The sequence below is a fragment of the Alligator sinensis genome, unplaced genomic scaffold, assembly GCF_000455745.1.
Source record: "Alligator sinensis unplaced genomic scaffold, ASM45574v1 scaffold5_1, whole genome shotgun sequence".
Classification (NCBI taxonomy): Eukaryota; Metazoa; Chordata; order Crocodylia; family Alligatoridae; genus Alligator; species Alligator sinensis.
The window spans coordinates 841,225-858,859 of record NW_005842213.1 but is presented as its reverse complement, the minus strand read 5'-3'; positions in this window follow the sequence as shown (position 1 = coordinate 858,859).

The following is a 17,635-nucleotide window of genomic DNA, read 5'->3' as shown; positions in this document are numbered from 1 at the left end:
CCTACATTGAACACCTTCAAGAGCAAACTGGATGCTTATCTTGCTGGGATCCTATGACCCCAGCTGACTTCCTGCCCTTTGGGCAGGGGGCTGGACTCGATGATCTTCCGAGGTCCCTTCCAGCCCTAATGTCTATGAAATCTATGAACAATAATGATAATAGGTGAGCTGCATTTCATTGGTATCAGGGTCAAAGCTGAATGAATTGTACCAGTTGGTATTTTGTCTGTTGTACAAAAAGGGACTAAGTTGTTATCTGGCAGCTCTGTGTTCCTGAAGGAGCCCTGGCACCCAGCTTGCTGGACTTAAAAAGGACTTTTTCTATCTTCCCACAGTCCCCCGCCCTCCCCCCCCCTCCATCTAACCAGATCTAAACAGAAAAAAAAGTTTAATAGGCATCTCGGGCCGTACATTCCCTGGTCCCAGTATGGGAGGACTATTTTAAACTGGATTGACTAAAACTCGGTTGCCAGGTTAGGGAATGCTGAGGCAAGAGACCGAGACAGTGGGGGTACAGGTGACATTTGAACAATGGTTAAAGGTTCATCACAGCATCCAGCCCATTGGAACCCTGACCACAAATGCTGTCATACTTTTCCTGGGACAACTGGTGGAAGTCCTCCCTACAAAGTTTATGAACACCCCAAGTAATCAATCCCCGTAAGTATGTTAAAAGACTACAGTAAGATCTGAAAGTTATGCTAAGCTGAGGCTTATTCACATCAGGTAAAATACAAAACACTGATGCTGACTTCACAGTGCAAGCGTAGCTAGGCCATCTGAGAAGAAATAATGTGGTATCCCTTCCAGTATATCTTCTATATTCATAATTTCAAGCTGGCTCCTAGGTGTCTGGTTACTCCTTAAAACTTTGTTTTTCCTGGTTGTTAATCGGTTTCTTGAGATGTTCCAAACCAGATAACCTCTTGTCACTGAAAAGGGTAATTCATTTAAATTGAAACTGTTCATATAACAGGATTTTCCCTGTCAATTATGGCTTGGGACACTCTTGGTTTACACAATTTAAAGAATGCTTTGAAAAGGCTGGACTAAAGGTATAAGACAGCTGTAAAGCAGCAAACAGTGTGCTTCAAGAGGGAAAAATTTCTCTGACACCATCCGCTGTTGTTCTTGAGAAGCTGGGATAAACGGATCATCTCTTTCCATTGCCTGTTTTAACCTTCAACGATCGTGCTAGGAACTTTGCCTGTCAACAAAACACCCGACTGCCTTGGAATGGTGAGATCCCAGCTCTCTCTCTCTCTCTCTCTCGCTCTCTTTCTTTCTCTTTCATTTTCTCTCTAGGCATAGCTTTCTAAACCTGAATGTTATTAGTTAATCTTGAGCTAGGTTTCCCCAAATACTCAAATAAACCAGGGTAATATTGTAACTGTCTTTGTTTATTTTTCCTTTCATGTTTATTACTACTAGTACCATCATAAATTCCACATACTTAGCAATAAATAATTTTTATAGTAAAACTAGTGGTAACCGGGTGAATTTTTCCTTCTCCACTTCCCCTTCCCCACTTGCTCTGCAGCAACACTTCCTTTACCTAAGCCACAGATCCCTGTAAAGCCCAAAAATACTGTGGGATCTGCTCATCAAGAGGCTACTACTACTAGGACAGTTAGAGCAAAAGATTGGGACGTGCTGAGTTTGACACACATAAGGGGATCAGCTTGTATAGGCTGATTGACCCAGTTTGGCTCAGACATGCCCTAATGAACTGAATACTGGCCCACGAGGATGTCATCTGGACACCTACCCTGATTCAGAAGTATTCTGTTTACCTGTGTACTTGTGTATGACTGCATTTTATTGTTGCCCTGATGAACTGATTTCTGGCATATGAGGCTATCAGTCTGTATATGCTGATCAACCTGGCTGGATCAGCAGCTGGATGTCATGTTAATCTGTGTGTGTGTGTGTGTGTGTGTGTGTGTGTGTGTGTGTGTGTGTGTGTATGTATTTGACTGATTTGGTGGTTGGAGGAACCCAGCCCATTGAAGCTGAGTCCTGCAAGATAGCTCCATTGATAGTGAGGACTTTCAGAAGGGAGAAATATAGCTCCATACAGAAACACAAGTAACATAAGCCAGGGACAGAAATGACACATAAACTGGTATAAGTGATTGGAAACTAGTTCAAGTCTGTTACACAACAGAAGTTCAGTGCATGTAAATCACTTTCAAAATGGCAAAAACTAGTGGAAATCTGGATGGATGTAGTATCAGACTTAACTGATTTAGATTAAATCAGTTTATTGAACTTCTGTCCCAGATCCCTTCCAGATTCAAGCTAACTCACAGCCCCCGGCATTCCAGGATACTTTGCACCTGCCCCACACCCCTGCACCTTGCAGAATGAGCGGCCTAGCCTTGGCCCAAGCTGTCTGCTCCAGCCAAGCAGGGAGGCATGCTCTAGCACCCCTGCCTTCTGGCCCAAGCCACTGCAGGGATGTGGGTACATTTCCGGAATCAAAAGTGAATGTCTGTTCATTTGCTTACCTGTTCAATCTATGCAACTTAGATTAACCTGTGAAGATTGAATCAATTCAGCCTCAGGCTTTTTGACTGTCTGTATTTAGCCCACATGTTCAACAATGTGGAAAGGATATTTTGGCTAATCAAAAAGAGGCTGTTCCAGGATCATGTCACTGGGAGAGCCTGGAAAAGGTAACCTGATAATGGTGTAAGCGGTTCCATCTTCCTGATCTTTTAAGACCCCTCAAGACTTCAGTTTACATGCTAAGCATAAAATGTATTTCCAACTCACTCAGTATTTCCAACTCACCCTAATAAGTTTGTGAAGTCAGCTGTTAGAATGAAAAGCATTTCAACATTTCAAATGCATTTTAAATATTATAAAATTGTTACTTTTCTTACCACTTACATATATGGCACATACTGCAAATAAAGGAACCATAATCATAGATCCATGTTTTTAGTAACTATTTTGATAATAGTATTTATATTTTATACAAAAATAAGGTTGCACAGTTAAATGCTGGGCAAAAGAGCAGAGTGGGAAAGCCAACAAACAATTTATATACCAAATACAGCCTTTTTTGATGCCGACAACCTTTGGAGTGAAAGATTATAGAAGATCCAAGGATTTCTATGTCATTTTCTATTTTTTTCCTGGTACTTTTTTGGGAAATAAAGAGCATTATATTTGGTTGCGCATTTGGTCATTGTAAAAATGGCAAGTCATACTTTCAATATGAGAGTTTCTATGTTTTACATAGAACACAGTAATGTCAAATGTTTACAGCACAAATGTCTACAAGCAGTAACAGTTGACCACATCTCTCCACTGAAGGCATTACATATGCTGGAAAGTAAAAAATATGTTGTGCAATTCTGCAAACAGCAGGAAGGAAATGCAGGAAGAGATTTGAGACTGATAGGTTTAATACTGAATTTTGCTGCCATTAAGATTAATTTCAGACAGCAAACTCAAACAATAATTGTATTTTCAACAGCAATTCATTGCTTCTATATATTCTTTTCTTCATCCCAGCACTTTGCACACACTAGTTAGCCTGAACAAGTCTTCCTTACTTCCTTATTTCATTGTTTTCTGGATGACTCTTTGGCTTTTCTGGAATTAACACTTTTAAGAGAGATTCTCACAAGCAACATGACAAATATATGAGTTCCTTTGGATTCCAATAGACACATGCAGGTGTATTAGTGGCTTTCATTCTGCAATGAATCCTTTTACAATTTCTGTGAAAATATAAAAGAATGAAGCAGAATCTGTACATAGCAATGTTGCTTTTTCCTTCCATAGTGTGCAGTATTTATTACTAGAACTGTAGCAACTCTTAGAGGCCCCAGCCAAGTTCAAACCAGTTGTACCAGACATTTAGCAAACAAAGGAAGTATTGTAGTCCCTATTTTACAGTTGTGGAGATGAGGTACAGAGAGATGAAATGTTTTACTGAGGGTCACAAGAGAAAATTGTGAAGAACTGGGAAGTGAATCCGGACCTCCTGAACCCCAGTCTATGCTTTAACCACATGATCAATTTTCTCCTCTGTAGTCCTACTGTGTAGTTGACTTCTCCAAACAAATATTAATTTAATTGACAAACAGATACTACATTCCTTTTGCAAATACAATGACCTGATCCTTATATGAGGTAAATCAATACCTCCCTCAATGGAGCTACCACATCAGCTGAAAACTTGGCCCAGAAGAGACCCGATCCAATACATACAGATTGTCTCTGTCGATATCACCCCAAGCCTCTTTGAAATGGGGAGCTCTTTCCCAAGTGTATCTTTCCATCCCCTGATAACCTGCCATATTGAGCAAAAAATGTATGTTTGAAAGATGGGAATAGAAAATCAGACTACTTTTAGCCTATTTTAAAATAGTCTTTTCCAAAGGGAACGTAGACTCAGGCCTTTTAAGAAGATAGGGCTTTAGAGCGGACAAATGTACTAGCATGTCAATGTAGTAATGAAGTTAGTTTTGCACTGAGTACAGCTTGGAAAACATAAAATTTCCTTGCAAGGTTTGTGATTAAACATCTAACAGAAAATAATGATTTGCTTGCTGACACTCAAGCACCAAAAATAAAGACAGAGAGAGAGAGAACCAGCGAAAAGAACCTGCTAAATATCACTATTGGAAGCCTCTATTATCTTAAAATCTTCTTAATATTCACTGTTAATTATGAAAACTAATAGCTATAAAATTGAAGTACCCAGTGGGGGGATGTATGACATTTAACTTGCAGTATTATCTTTTCCCCCTTGACTGCCTTCTTCACACATGAAATTGGTGCTTATTCTGAAAAGCGGGTGGTATATTGATTTGCATGTATATCCTATTACAACAGTGAGCACAAAGGAACAGCTAAATTACAAAGGAAAAGGTTGCATTGCATCTATGTCGAGAATCTGTAGAATGGACCAGAGGGAAAGCAATAATGATGTTAGCTTTTGTTTGAAGGGGAATATGCATCTTTTTATATTGTCATGAATGTGGGGAACTGTAACTTTAAAGGCCCTTGTAAGAGCCAGGTGGAACTAGTTGCTGTGTTGTACAGGGTCTTGTGTTACACGATGTTGACAAGTTAGAAACTCAGACACTGAGTAAAGTAAATCTTTGCCAGATTCCTTGGCTCCGAGTAATTCCTGAACAACAGATTGAGAATGGTACATCCCTATTCCCCCCCCCCCAATATAACTATAGTAAATTAATTGAAAACAGATGGAAGAAGCTGATTCAGTCACCTAGCTTAGTGTCCAAGGCCCTGGTTTCATTAGGGACATTTATGGGGAAAATAATCTTGTTAAATTTAGGAGTTATAACAGTGTTGTGGCCTTCTTACACTAAAGTCTCTTTTTCCTGCTGTGGTGCTGAAAATGAGTCTTACAGGGGCCCAGTGTAAATGAGAATCCAGCTTATTACTGGATGAATGCTTTCTACATTGCTCTTTGTTTTCCAACCATTCTTAGAACAAGTGTGATCAAGGCTAAAAAAAAGGGCTGGTACCTGGTAGCGAGAGCCTGACACATTAATACTGAACCAGTGTTAGGACAGTGGGGGAAATTTTCCAAACATGTTTCAACTATAAACAAGATCTCAGAGATCAATACAGTCTTGTATACTCCTGTGTTTCTTGTCCAGGGTTAAGTTCCTCATATGAAGGGTTATTCTGAACTTCTTGGCCCATCAGTGAAAAGAAAGCTTAGTTTCAGGTTAGTTAAATATAACCATGAGGAATGGTGAGGTCAAGGTGTCTATGGCAGTGGTGCTCAGCTTTCCAGGCTGTGGGTTGGATGAATGGAGCAACACTGGTCTATGGCCCAGATTCCACACAAAGGATCAGTCTGTAGGCTTGATCCAGTCTGTAGGCTTCAGAGTTAGAGTTAAAGGTTGGACTGTCGGTACAATCTGGCAAGCCAGATCCAGCCACATATGCCAGACCAACCCAGCGTATAGCCCAGTCCCACACACTGGATCCAGCTGCATGCATGGGCCCAATCCCACACGTTGCCCAATCTCATGCACCAGATCCAGCTATGAAGTGACCCCCACATGCTGGTGCCAACTAGCATGCAGGACCATGCTATCCATGGGGCTCCACATGGGTCCAGAAATTTGGCAGCAGGGGAGCAGCAAATAGTGCTGACACTGCTCCCCAGCCACCAAATTTCAGGACCTGGAAGGAGACCCACAGGCCAGATCTGGCCCATGGGCCACAGGTTGAGTACCACTGGTCTACAAAATCTACATGTAGGATTCAAAGACTGAAGAATTTATTAAAAAACGTTTTAAGTTTGCTAAGAAGTGTTTCCCTTCTTAATATCAGATGAAGTAAGCTGCTGCCTATAAAAGCTTAAGCCTCTCTCATTTAGTTAGTTTATAAAGTGAAAATCTAGCCTGACTTCTGCCCAAAGAGTTTATTTGCCCACAGTAAAATGATTACCGAGTTAAACAGGATCCTACCCAGGTTATCATCTTTGGGCTCTCTGATCATTCCCCCATATCCATGAAGACTGCAGGCTCCATCTACATCTGTCCTTTGTCTCCATCTTCAAGGCCTTAAATAGACTAGGCTTTTAACATGTCCATCTTCACCCATACTGAGCAAGACCCAACACTCTTCTGGTCTTAAAAATCAACACTTTAGCACATGATAAAAACAATTTACCTTGTCTATATGAGATTTTTAATGTGATGACATCATACTTTAAATCTGAAACTAAAGGAGACCCAGGATGCCATTTCTCCCTTCCCAAACTTCTGTAGAGAGTGAACCAACAAAGAAGGAAAAGCAGGGTAAAAGAGGAAGAAAACAATTGAACAGCCATTGTTTTCCACAAATGTGAGGAAATCCTGACAGATGGCACAGGCCATCCCCTGACCATAAGCAAATGTGTGTCCTATGTATGCAGTATCTACATCATCATCTACAATTGTATTAGTGAGAGTTACCTAACAAGCCAGTAAACTGGAGTTATAACATGATCAAGAGCATTTAGAAAAACATTAGAAGTGGGAGAATTTAGAAGAAATTCAATGGGATGAATTTAGACACAATATTGCATAAGATAAAAATGTTATTTTGAAGGAATCGAAGAAATGCTAGTATATTTTTGCTTGTCACCTACAAAATTCCCCACAATTTTTCATTTTTTCCCCATTTACTCCGGTATTTACTTTATTTGGTGGGGAAAAAACCCCACATCCTTTACTTTATATATTTTTTTAATCTTGTGGCATTGCTATTTTCCTTTTCCACTTTTCCACTTCATTGGGGAGACATTTTACAAAAGAAAAAAAATCTAAATCAACGAGAAATGATGCACGACATGGACGTGACATCTGGATAATAGTATTACTCAGAAGATGACTATAACAGCAGGTGGAGATGGACGTCAGAGTTGAATCTCTCTCTCCTATTATGAAGACTGGAAAGCCAAAAACCAGGCCCGCTCTTTTTTAAGCTTTCATTTTCAATATTTTAATAGAAATCATGTATAAGTATAAAGTAAGCTTGTTTGAAATCTATCTTTTTCTAACCAGGGCACTAGGGAATTATTTTATTAGAGTAAATGTCTAGATAAAGGATCATCTGTTTTAATAAAAAGATTTCATTCACTGAAGTTCTCCCTAGAGAGGGGAGACTTTTCTTTTTTTAAACAAGCTTGTGTTGATTTATTCATAATTTCCAGGGGTAGATGTTTTTGCCAGTTAGATACAACAGGTTCTATATGCTAGAACAACTGCGCAAGGCTTTGAGAGGAGATCTGAGACTGTGGAATATAATAGCAGTTCCCTAGAAATGCACAACTGGGAGGAATGCACAGTCTCTTTGATAGCAAGGCACTTAAAATAAATAAAATAAAATAAAATAAAATATATTTAAAAAAATAAAGAATGATCTCAATTAGTAAGGCTAATAATGGCCTCAATTACTCATCTGTCCCTAAAGGGGCCCCATGACAATGGAATGAGTGCTGAAAATATGGGAAAGCAGAAATAGATTTCAGAGGCTCAGATGGCATTTAGATGGTTAAATCTCATTGAAAAGCAGTAATAGTTAGACATCTAAGTCTAATTTTTGCCTTCCAATATCTACCCTCAGTAACTACATATGGGGTTCATATGATTTATCTTCTCACAAAACATACAGGGGGTATAACAAATGATATAGGAAGCAATAGTTAAAATGTTATGTTTTAGCCTTGTATGTGGTGTAGCTTCATTTGAAACATTTGCCTGTATTCTTGTGCTTATATTAGGTACAGATGAAGAGTGGAAAGGAGAGATTGTTTCTAAACTCTTTTTTGTCTTTCTCTCAGTTCTTCAATACTAGGGTTGACAAAGGCCAAAATGCACCCCCCGCCCCCTCCTCCCCATGTGATTTAGAATATCCTGGATTTGCTGTAAATTGCCTCTAAGGACCATTGTAAGTATGCAGAATCACTGAGGCATAAGAATATCCTGGTCACTATCTCCCTCCCCCACCATATGCCCTGCCCATCTTCACCCACACTCAATTCCAACGGCTGTGCCAAGGACACTGGATTATTCTCTATACGACATGGAGTATATGCCTCTTTGTGACAACGTAACCAATATAAAAGGACCTTGGGCAGAGAAGATTTTTTCTCATGGGAAGATATATTTATTTCCTGTTCTTATTAAATGAGTGTGCTAGATCCAAAGCCACCCAACTTCAGGGAACTTCAGATAAGGATTCATCTTTTTGCTCTGTATTTGTTCAGAATTTAGCATAATGGGGTTCTGGTTCAGGACTGGGGCACTTAGCTATTACTGCAGTACAAATAAACTATCATGATTCCTAATGTAAATGTCACGTCTGCGACCCATCTTTCTAAGAACAGAACTGTTACATCTAATCTCAGCATCCACTAATTTTGGAGAGATTTATATTAAACTCCAAATACAGATCTTTCTTTCATTTAAATAGTTCCAGTTAGGCTTTATATTTTTTTCTCCTTTAGAGAGGGGTGAATTCCTTTCTATCATTAATGAATTACTGGATTCAAAGAGAAATTGCACATTGGTGAACAAAATGATGCTTGTTTCTTTAAAACAGGAAGTGTGCAAATCGAAACCCAAACAATTTTTGTGCAAGTTTTCTCTCTCCAAAAACTTACCGTGAAGTTAAGTACAATTTCTCTGACTGGGATAGCCTATAAAATATGCCCTTTTAACTCTCTGTTCAGTGCTATTATATGTCCCCTCTGCATCTACCCGATCCACAAATCATCTGACTCAGGTATATCAGCCAGCTACAGGAATCAGTCCTTTATCTCAAGGCCTAGGGACTCATACTCTTTATAGCTAGGCAAGTTGTGAGTAAAATCACTGGCTGCAACTACAATGGCTCTCAGTACACTTAAAGGAAATATTTCAGCCAAGAAAGTCACAAACAGTGTGTGTATGTGAAAATAGTAAGTTGTAAAGGAGATCAGTTTTGCTACCGTTCACCATGTTAGATACTAGGTGAAGCCTTTAATGGAAACGTTTAGTTGATGTGTCTAATTATATTGTCACCTGTGCAATTATTGGGTACTTGAGAGATAGGTATGAAATCATCAGTAGCCAATCAGAGTGCTCCAACTGCATGCACACTTCTAAACCCATTCCATAATTAAGGCTAAGGCTAAACTATCATTAACAGTTTAAATGGAAGCTTTAAAGTCTTTTAAAAAATCTTCCTTCAGATTACATTGCAGCTGCTCCAAATGTGCTTCCCCTTCCCCAGGACTGAGACAATGCAACTCAATCCTAATTGAGCAGAGCTGCCATCACCAAAAGTAATAACAACATAGGGTCTAATCTACCATTGCAATACTCCAGTTCTGCATCGTTGTAATATTACAGTAACATAATACATTACTGAATCTGGTCTTAGACCTATACTAAGGCTTAGTACTGCACATGCAACATTTAATTTAGCATTATTTTTTATCATTATTTCTCTACATTTTAATGAAGGAGCTGGGGAGCAGTGGAAATTGATGAATTCTAGGGATGGAAAGATTCTGTGCATTTAGACTTAATAGTAGAAATTAATACCAAGCTTCCCACTGTCTTCAGTGGGCTTTGGATCAGGCTTATAGTGCAACTGGGAGTTGTGCAGATTTTCTCAACAGAAGTCTCCCACTGCATTCAGTCTTCACCTGTGATGACCCTGCTATACTTGTTCTTCTCTCTAGAGCAGGCTGTTTGTATGGAGCTGTGTGGGGGTTTTATGAAGTGCACAAATGCACAATAGGAGCTATATACTAAGAACCATGATGATAAATTAATTCCATTTGTCAGTCCCATCTTTCTTTTCACTTTCTTTTAGTTAACCACTCCAGAGATTGTAAGGTGTTTGGATTCAGGTTGGATCATAAGAACAGGGCTAGTAGAGATATTATGCCTTAGACAGATGCCTTAGAGCAGGGGTGTTAAATAGGGCCACATGAGATGCACAGGACTGGTCCATGCACCAGATGCAGTTCTGCAGCCCAGACTGGGTCATAGACCTGCCCCCCCCCCCAGCTCCCAGCATGCCAGGTCCCGTGCCCTCTCTGGCTAATCTGGGGGTGCCTATACGTGTGTAATTACAGTGCGTTGGAACATGGTAATTACAGTGCTCCAGCATACTCCAGTGTCACATGTATCTGTGTCCCCACGCTGCAAAATGGTGGCAGGGGTGCTTTAACTAAAGCTTGTTCAACAAGCTTTACTTAAAGTGCTCCACCCCCATTTTTCAGCATGGGAACACTGATCCATGTGACACTCCTGATGCTTTAATTAGAGCAGCTCTTGGAGCTATTCTAATTAAAGTCTCCCCTCCCTCCCGCCCCTGAGCACATCTATAAATGCCCTGGGACTGCAGTGTTTGCTCCAGGACCCACGCTGCACACAGTGCCTACTCAAAACCAGTAGGAACAGGCATTGCATGTGGCACATGTCCCAGATGAGCAGCAGCGGGCACTTCAGGCTCTAGATCCAGTGTGTGGAGGGAGGTCCCAGAATGGCCTCAGCACAGGGCTAGCCACAGAGCTGCATAATGTAGCTCTGCAGGTTGGATCTGGCCTGTGGGCCAAATCTTTGACAGCCCTTTTTAGATAAAGCATATTCTCTACATTCCCCAAATTCTATTCCAGAATTTTGGGTTAAATCCTGGACCCAACGTAGATTCTGAACAAGGATGTGAGCTCATCCCATTATAAAGCCTGAGCCATCTGAGCATTGTGATGGAGATGGCATTCTTCCATAAAGCTTGGTTCAACCTCCTCCATCTTCTTGGCCAAGTATTTTCCTTTTCCCCCATCAAACCCTTTCTTTGCACCCACCTTTGTTCTTGGAATTTCTTATCGTAGATATTGATCCTGTACCTCTTTGCATTTCCCCTGTTATCCTCATATATTATATTTCTCTTATTTACACTGTAAGTATCAGGGCATGTCTTTATGTCTGGTTTACTCCCACCTACAAATTTGCATATCATTTGCACCTGTGTGAAGTGATGGTGGATGCACAGGGCACTGGGCTACACCACCTAATGCATCATAGAGCCCCGAAGCCCCAGACAATGGAGGGTTCACGTTACTGAGGCAAACCCTTCCTGACTGCTAAGGGAGGGCACGGCAAAGGAGATGAATGAGGGTTCTGTGGATTTTTGTTATACTCTGGCAATCCCTGGATGCCAGAACTGCAGCAGGACTGTGGGCAGCCAGTGTAAATAAACTATTTCAAAGCCTGCACGATTTTGTGACTGGCTGTAGGAACAAGCAGACACTCCATAGCCCTACATATTATGATTTTTGTTGTAGCAAGTGCTGCTTTTCAGGAGCCCTAAATCATTGTTGTGACAGGCTTCTAAAAAATTAGAGATGGACCAAATTCAGAGGTTCCTGAACTCCTGGGGGGGTGAGAAAGAGTGAGATACAAACTGAAATCTGGCTGAAATTGTGCAGTGACTCTCACTGCTATAATAGGACAAAGCAAAAGGCTGGCTTGGGATCAGCAGGGGACCAGATTTTAACACAGAAATGGGTTTATGGAATATAATTGATGTTAGTATAATAGCTAACCTGCCCTATTTTTATAAGGAAAAGCATCAAATTCCTGAATCCAAGCCCTCAGATGTCTGTGAAGAATTCAAATTCAAGATTCAGGTCTGGCTTTGGTTTCTTGGGACAGTTTCTACCGAAACAGCAGAGTCCATTCGGAAAGCTGCCCAGGCAAAAACTACAAAATAAAGGAACTGGAAATATGGATCTGGTGTTCCTAATACCTTATACTGATGTTTTTACCTCAGTTGCCCACGGTTTGCTCTCCGAAATGATTGCTATGGGTTTTACTGTACTGGAAATTGGTGTACTTTCTCATTGGTGTCCAATACAGTCATCCCACTGTGGGCATTTAGCCAGTGTATTATGAGTCTATTGAAAACATTCAACACTCCAGGACAGATGTGGTGATTGGGAGAAGGAAAAAAGCCTCCCTTCCCCGTGATTGAAGATGGAACCATTAACCCAGTTGGTCTGAAAGAATTGCCATCTGAAATGGCTGTTTAAGAAAGATTCCTCCCCTCTTCTTTTCTGAGGAAGCTTATCGGAAAGCCTGGCATGAGCCTGATTCAAAATGAAATACCTCTCATTTTGGGATGGACTGCATGATGATGTAGCCGTAAAATAAACAATGATTCTTCTCTAACTTTCAATTTTATCCCTATTAAGTTGCTCAATCAGGTGTTAAAGCCAATAGAATTTGCTTCCCCCCCTTTAGAAAGCTATTTTCAGTGCAGCACGACTGAAGAACAGGCACTTGTTAGCTACTTGGTGGTGCTTTCAGCTCTGCTGCTTGAATCCTCAGCAATTGCCAGAATAAAAGCACTTTTTCCAATACTAATCTAGTTCAATTGGTAACTATGACCCTATGATATAAAATGATGTGGCAACAGGAGGGGGCTTACCGTAACAGCTCCATTTCGTGACACTGTGTCAAAGATGGTTTTGGGAGGGAGACAGTTCAGATTTTTACCTTAATATATTTCTTTATTACTTGCCTCAAAGAGCGTTGCAAGGAGATGGCCTTTATAGTAGATGAGCAGGGACCTACAAAATTCATGGCAGAAGTGGGGTGCGTGGCAACTCCTTTCATTTTGCAGGTTCTCCCATGTGCCCCTCCCCACCCCACCCCACCCCCTGATTGGCGGAGGGGCCCTGTTTGCAGCTCACTTCTGATCAGTAGGGAGGCAAAAACTGTGGTTTTAAATACGGTGCTGTCTTTGCCTCCTGACGCTGATTGGCTAGTGGGGCTCCTGCAGCCCTGCTTCTTGCTGCTAACCAGCAGGGAGGCAAAAACTACACCAAATTTAAAACCATGGTTTTCGCTTCCCTGCCAATCAGGAGGGAGTAGTGGGGCCCTTTTGCCAATCAATGGTGGGGGAGGGAGGGGCACACAGGGGGAACATGAAAGATTAAAGGAGCTGCCACACATCCCACTTCCGCCATGAATTTGGTAGGTCCCCACAGATGAGGTACTCCTGATTCTTTTGCTCCTATTGCATCGAATGGTATGCAATAAAGCAACATGGCCTTGTATTCATAGGGAGCATATGGCTGCAGATATGCATACAGTATGGATCAGCAATGTGGATAAAAGCAAAGACCTTCGGTGCCAAAAGGAGAAACCCTCCACCAGGTAAGTTGAAGGAGTAGTTCCACTAGCTGCATGTAATAGCAAGCTCTACGTATTGTCAGGGCCTCTGGCTAGTCAGGCCTGGCCGGGCTGAGCTCTTGAGCTGCCACACCTGACTTTCATCCCTGGCTACTGTGACTGCCCCGGTTCTCTGTGCCTGGATTGGCTGCTCAGAGCTTTTAGGCATACCTGCAGCCTTAGGCTATAGACACAGTTTGATAACAGCCTCAGTTTGCTCTGGTAAGCCTTGCACTTCCTGTTGTCTCTGGTTCTCCTGACTTGGTGTTGGCTGACTGCGCTCCTGCTCTTGGCCCTTCCCTGGAACTTGGCACCTGGTTCTCTCATTCTCCTGCCTTCTGATCTCAGCTTGCACCCCAGACTTCATCTCTTGGATCTCTGCTCCATTGATCCAGTCCCTGACCTGATGCCCTGGTAACCTACACCCCGACCTAGCTGACCTCATAGTTACCCTTCAGAAGCATATCTGCAGGCCCAGCTGCCTATGTCCTGCCCAAGCCCTCATACACATCTTTTGTGAGACCCTGCCCGCACCTTTTTGAGGCTGCTATGCTGGGAGGGATACGTTCACAGATGGTCAGTAAACTACACTTTGATTATATCATATCTTACAGCATGAGTTAAGTCAGTACCTGGATTCATGACTTGCCAGGAAAGTCCACATGGTGCCACTGGTTATGGAGGTGTCACTTTTTTCTCTTTGTGCCAAATTCAGACCAGGGCTAAACATGAGCTTCTGAATCAGCACTGACCTAATCAATGAACACAGTGGTAGCAGCATGTTGTGCAGTTGGAGACGCTGTCTTTTTGAGAGAGGTAGAAAAAATGATATTCAGAAGACTCCCTAGGGAATTTGTGTACAAGACATAAGGTTAATCTTGGTATTCTGGCCGTGTTCCAGCTCAGGTAATGACATTCTCTCTCAGAGGCATCATAATGCAGCCAGACACCTGGGGAAGCTTTAACACGTGGGGGCAGTGGCAACTTCTGGCTGCTGCTGCACCACTGGAATGACTGTGTGGCTGTGGTGGAAGCCATTCTTTTCTGCCTCCTGCCAACTAAATCAGCATCCCAGGTGGCTGCCCCTACTGTCCTGCCCTAGTTTCACCATTGCTGTATCTTCCCATTTTTCCCTAGGTTACAAGTGTGAGCATACAGTACCTTCATCTTAACTGCTGTGTAATGTTGCTGTGCACCGGTAGAAAGTTATTATTTCTTTGAAGAAACATCTCCCTTTCAGTGGTGGGTGATACGGCTCTTCTGAACCACAGCTGGGTTGTGAGGCTACTTTTTGGAATGCACTCAGAGATCCTTGTGGACTACTGAAGCGTAAACTGTTTGCTATGGGCAGCCTGCCCACCATTTGGAATTGCAGTATTACTGTATCAGCTCTGTTGTGTATTACCACGCTTGCACCAGTATAGTGAGTGAGGCAGTAGCATAACTAAAGAAGGGCAACTTTAACAGGAGCTCTGGATGCTGACTTGGGGTGGGGCGGGGGGAGGCGCAGAAAAATGACAGCTGCCACTGTAGCCACATGGCCACACAGATGGTAGCCACTGTCCTGTGCCTTGCTGCTGCCCCAGGTGCCCAGTTGCCTTGTTATGCCCCTGGAATGAGGGGTGTGAATTTGTACTTTGTTTTTATTTAGTGGAAACTCCATCACTCACAGTGCTTTTAGTGTTGCACTGACTTCCAAGGCCTTTACTGCTGCGCTGAGTCTGCACTATCCCTTTGCTCCCCTCCTTTCCACTTCTGATATTGGTTGGATCCACAGAGGAGCATATCCTTCTTGCCAGTTCACCCTTCTCACCACCCAAATTTAGCTTCTGACTGTGCACAAAACCACTGTGGAGTTAGGCTGCATGGTATGTAAAGTGAGTTCCTTCCTGTACCATAGAATTGCATCACTGCTGTATCTAGAGCCCTTTTTCTTCATGTAGGAGGAGCCAGGACTTGACTGAGGGACATATTTATGATAACATAAATGAGGTTGCATACCCACCCTGTAATTTTCCTTGCACTCTGTTAATGATGCAAAGCTCAGCCTGAGACTTGTCCTGCTCACTGTACTGTGAGGTTCATCATTCTATGTCTGCATTGCTAAATGAGCTTCCTCTGAACTAAACAGCACAGCTGTGCTTCATTATTCTGCCTTTGCACTACAGCACTAGGTCAATTCAGAGGTACTCTAAAGGGGCACTGTTGTGCCTTCATTTTCTTTATTAATGTCCATGCATAGAACTGGGTTTAAGAGGGTGCATGAACCACTGTGACTCCCTAAGTGCTTGACTGGAGCTCATTAATGGTGGAAAGGATGGTACCAGACCACACCCTTTCCTTTATAAAGGTTTTATAGGAAAGTGTTAGCTAATGAATCATTCATAGTGGATTTAGAGACCAAGTTATTCTGCTATATTTATCTACCACTAAGCTTGACTGTACTAAAGGGACACTGGACCAATGTTTATAAGCATATGCCATCGTTATTATTATCATCATCATCTACTATTTATATTCCAATCAAGGATCAGGATTGTGTTGTACTAGATCAGCGTTTCTTACGCTGGATAATATGTACCCCTGCAGCCTTGAGGTGAACTTTGAAAGGGTACATGACAGGAAGGAGTAAGAAAGAAGAATAGCCAGGGGAAATATAAATGGAGAAAAAGGCAGAAAAAGAAAAAATGAAGAGGGACTTGATCTTTTAGGAAGGTGGAACAGTTACAGTATAGTTACAATGACAAAGTGACACTTTTTATTACCCATAACACAAAATCTTAGGGATACACAGCAATCCAGCAAACTTAATAAAAGGTGTGTGACCCATAAAAATTTGGAGCCCCCTGTAGTAGTTGCTGTTCAAATACTGAATGAGAAGTTGGCCACTACCCCAAAGAGCTTACAATCCTGCCTCCCTGCCCAATCCTCACCCCTTTGGTCACACTTTCCCATTCTTGTCAGTAGGTGGTAGATTGGATCAGCAAGGATACTGCTATATGTATGGTACTATGGAATGCAGCATTATGTGTGTCAGCATCTTTCCAACTGAGCATAATTATGCTCACATAATGCAACAACACATCAGGGGCTGTGGCAGAAGTTGGGTTTCTTCACCACAGTACAGAGGTGCTATAGCTATACCATCTTACCTAATCAGAGTCCCTGACAGTACTTGGCCCAGGCTGGCCTGCCAGATCAGAGTCCCTGACAGCTGCCACATGAAGGGGCAGCAGCAACTTACAGTTGCCTCTGTGCTGTTGGCATGCTTGTGGAGCTACAGCAGCAACTGGGTTTTTCTTCCTCTATGAAGTCAGTGTCACTGTCTGCAAGGGCAGTTGCTCTGCCCTAGTTATGCTGCTGGGTGTATGATTGACCCAATTTGGAGGTACTTGTATGTACTCTGCCAAGGATTCTAAGTAGAGGTGCACCAATACATTGGTCTGATATTGGATAGACACAAATATAAAGAAAATTGGCTGTATTGGAAATCAGCCTGATGCGACCGATAATTTGGCTGATAAATGCCTGTGTGCGTCCAGCTGCACTGCAGCGTGCAGGCAGTGAGGAGCACAGCCCGGCAGCTTGAAGAGCTGCATGCACCTGGTAAGTCTATTGTGGTGGAAGGGGAAGGGGAAGGGGAAGGGAAGGGGCGTGGTGGGGGGAGATCAACGCCCCTCAATGGTGAGGGAGGGGGGGGGCAGGGGCATGGTCAGACACTGCTCTCAGCCAGGGCGGGGCAAGGGAGGGCGCGGGAGGGAGCTGTGGCTGACCTGGGGGGCACAGAGGGGCAGCTCCTGGCACAGATTGCACCCCAGGAGGACACATGGGGTGCCCCTGGATCTGTGCAGGGTGGGGTAGGGTGGGCTGCAGCTGTGGGCTGGAGTTGGGGCTGTGCTGAGCTCTTCTCAGTGGGG